Raw genomic sequence first — 3,921 nt, forward strand, 5'->3', positions numbered from 1 at the left:
TTCTCTGAAAGGACATGGCCAGTTACCTCACGAACAAATGGAACTTTGCTTTTTTTAAGGTCAAAGAATAGGTTTGGATGACCCTTGTTGGGACTAAAGTATGATTTCTGGAAACCCAAACAGGCCCTTAAAGATGAATCAGTTCCCTAAAATGAAACGATCATCTCACAGGAACTTTGGTTCCATGAGCTTCAAATTAGAAGAAGGAAAAAAAATTCTATATAATGTAAGAAACAATTTATGTTAAGTTCTTCCTCGTTTATCATGCCAAAATTTTATATAATGTAAGAAACGAAACCCCTTTGATGATTTAACAAGTTTTTCTTCGTGTGCTAAATTTGATGAACAACTTCATATAAAATGAACAAAACCAACAAACTAGCCACTAACAATTAAAAACAGCAACTTGCCAGCCTATTCATCCTAAATCATCAAAATCACGAAAGATTATGCACCAAATGCAATTTTTCATCCTTTTTAATCATTGGTACATTGATCCAGAACAAAATATTTTTATAGATCAAATCAAAACAATGTAAAATTGAGATTAGGAAGACAATACCTCAAGATAAAAACAATGCTAAAATCGAAGTTTGGTGCTGAGCATCGCAGCTTGCAGCGTCAAGCTGAGATCTGAGGTGCGACCGAGCTCAACTGGCACTACCTCAAGTAAATGAGCGCCGAGATCGAGCAAAGATCCACCTTCTTCTTCAAGAAACCTAACTCACCAGGCCTAGCACGCAAGATCAAGCAACGATTAAAGCAAAAAACTCTAGATACTGATGCCGAAATTAATCAAAATCATTGAGAAAGAGAAGTAAAGCAACACGGAAAACGAGAGCAATGAAAGGAAGCGGAGCTCACCTTGGCTGATGGAGGCGGCGTCGGCTGGCTTCGAGAGAGCGGGTTGCCACGGCGGTCGGGCGGAGGCAGTCGGAGCGCACGCGCCGATTGGGGTCGCGCGGCATTGAGGCGCGAAGAGAGCCTCGGTTGCTCCGTTGATGGATTGGGGACGACATATACGGTGGTTTTTTACGCGGTTATTCAGTTTGGGCAATAAGCCGGCGCGCGCGGGCCAACGGTCGTGAGTAATACACCGCCCATTTAGCGCCGTTTTAGTATTATTTAAAAATACACCCGCCCGATTAGACCCATTTAACTAAATGGCGTGGGTTTGCAGGCGGGGCCAATTTAAATGGTGGCCGTCGGGTGGCCGCTAAATAGCGTATGGCGAAAATTGACATCCCTAGAATTAGGGAATATTCCGTTATGTTTAACCCATCCATCCATAAATTTAGGACATTTACGACCCTCACTCAACAAAACCAAACCCGGTTAATGACTCTTCTCCCCAAAGCCCATACCTGTTTCCCCTTTCTCTTCTCCCCCTCAGTTTGTTAACCGCCGCGCCAAAGATTTTGATCTCCCCTTGAGAGCTCAGTCTTTCGATTGTGAGCCTCAAGCCCACTGTTGATGGGAGAGAGAATGATGCGAGCGAAGACGGGGCTGATGATGCGGTAGCTTTTGCATGAGTTTCGGTCTGAATTAACAAAGTTTAGAGCGACAATGTGAAGACGTTTGCGAAAGAACAATTGCCGAGTAACAGCAGGACAGAGAAGCGGGGGGGGGCCGGGCCGGGGAGGCGGGCATGTTACTATGTTTAACCCTAAACCTAATAGCCAGTTATAATCAACACAAAATGAAGATTGAGGAACTAATAATCAAATTTACTAAGATTTAAGGACTTAATATTGTAAAAAAACCCTAAAATTTGCCTTAGTTCATTTAGAGGCTTGCTCATCTTTTATTGAATCCCAAAGTTCCGGGCAGCTGCATTGCATCAATTGGATTTCTCAGGCTTTACTGAAGATGTCAGCGTAATTTATGATCGATGATGGTCGATACTTCAAGCTTTTATGTGTCCACCATCAGCTGGTTGACATCGGATCGATTGCATCTTCAAAGGTAAGCGCCGGCGAGCTACTTTGAGATTGCAAACCTTCCCCAACTCGCAATTCCCATGCTAAATTCCTTTTCCCCCTTTATCAAAAGTTGTGCCCTTTTGATCCTTGGACAACAAAATTATTAGTGTTTTCTTGTTCTAGTCTCATTCCTTTATTTAACTTTCTTGATTTATTGGTCTTGATTTGCAGATCGAATTTAGAGAAGCAGATTAGCTGCTCTATCCAGTTATCCAACAAAACCGGATGATCACCGCTCGCCCTTTAGGTAATTCTCATAATAATTATTTACTTAGATTCAAAAAGGAAATAAAGATTTAAAAATAAATAGTTGATGTTCGCTTTTCTTTTGCCTTGATTTAGTCTTAGCGGAGTCCAAACTGGCCGTCGGATTACATCCGTTCGGCCAGCCAGCTTAGATCCTCTTACCTCGCCATCAATTAGCTGCCAAAGTTGTGGCGTATCGCTTTACAATTTTTTTATAGATTCTGCCTCCTTTTTATTCTCCTTCTGGTGTAGTTTAATTACGTAATTTATTTTATAGTTACAATGCAAGCGCAAAGCGAAGCACCTTCTGACATGCAATGCAAAGATTGCTTTTTTGTTGAGGGTGTCATTATCTTCGAAGGAGCCACTAGAAAGGATATTACACATGAAATGGTAATCTAATCAAATATTATATCTATTAATTCATTTCAATTTTGGTATATGAGGTCGTAATTATGCAATTGGGTGTGCTTGCTTGTTTTTGTTTCGAATTTAAAGATTGTGCTGGGTTTGTGCACTTGTTTTTGTTCCTTTTGTTCAAGAGGATTTTTTAGGCTCTTTTGCCATTTTGAATTAGCAGTGTGAATTAAAGTGTCTGTGTTATTAATTAAAGCTGAGGTTGATGCAAAATTTGGTTTCATCATGTACTTTGCTAATGGGATAATGTTATGCTCGTCTCCCCCATCTTAAGAGTGGTTTATGCATGAATGTAGATGGAACTAAGGAGGATACATAGTTTGAAGATGAAATGAAGTTTGTTAAAGAGGCTTGTCAGGTTCTTTTGAATTGCATGGAACCTAGTTTGTTCCTGTTCACGGGACGTGTACGGGAACATGGTACACCACTCATTAGGAATCATGTACGAGGGGGTAGGCTTACATGGTACGCCAGGAAACATGGTATGCTTTAGGTTTGGTTCTTAAATGCTAGTTGATATCAGTAATGGTAATAGAACCTTGAGAACCATGTTGCAATTAAGATATGCATAATTTGTATGCTTAATTTCTTACGTTTTTGTTGTTTATTCTTTTAAAAAGAGCTTTTTGCCCGACATTTTAATTGGTTTTTGAATTCTAAATCTGGTCACTGGAGTTGTTGAATCAGGTCATGTTCCACGCGAATCTAGGATGATTGAAGCCGAGTCGTAGTTCGCTATAGTGTACCATGTTCCCGACTTCTTATTGAATCCATTGTTTGAAAGTCTGATGCATGCTACTGGGTTTTTTCAGTTTTCTAAAGAGGCGGGTAATACGGTGGATCAGATCTCGCTGTCAGTTGTATATGTCGCTGCCTAATCCTTCATCTCCGTTTCCTGGAGGATGTGACGAGGGATTTTCCTGTGGGAACGCTTCATGGGAATTTGGCAATGTGAGTATTTAAATTCTTTTGCTACAGTAATTATTTTATTTCTCTTTAATAGTTGGTTTCTGCATACTATGGCTATAATTGAACTTCCTTTATGGATAAATTTTTTTATCCAGCATATTTCCAATTATTCCATACAGCATATAATGAAAATTGAAGTTCTTTTTTATGCTTACCCAGACAATTGGTTTAATTTCAGGGCTTACGGAGGAGAAGAATGCTGCAATCCGACCGAACAATGAACCCTGATGACAACTTGTGAGTACAACTCTTGCGTGAATCATTTTCCTATTGTTGTTCAACAGTAGCTGATCAGAGATTCAGAAGT

At 40.1% G+C, this 3,921-nt stretch overlaps 1 long non-coding RNA gene across 1 annotated transcript; it reads left to right on the forward strand.

The window, feature by feature from the left end:
• Positions 1-2,505: 2,505 nt before the first annotated feature.
• On the forward strand, positions 2,506-3,885 carry LOC109828587. The gene is made up of 3 exons (XR_002243763.1): positions 2,506-2,621; positions 3,458-3,596; positions 3,793-3,885. It is a non-coding gene; the product is annotated as an uncharacterized LOC109828587 (long non-coding RNA).
• The last annotated feature ends 36 nt before the right edge of the window (positions 3,886-3,921 follow it).

Source organism: Asparagus officinalis, unplaced genomic scaffold (assembly GCF_001876935.1).
Source record: "Asparagus officinalis unplaced genomic scaffold, Aspof.V1 AsparagusV1_Un2524, whole genome shotgun sequence".
Classification (NCBI taxonomy): domain Eukaryota; kingdom Viridiplantae; phylum Streptophyta; class Magnoliopsida; order Asparagales; family Asparagaceae; genus Asparagus; species Asparagus officinalis.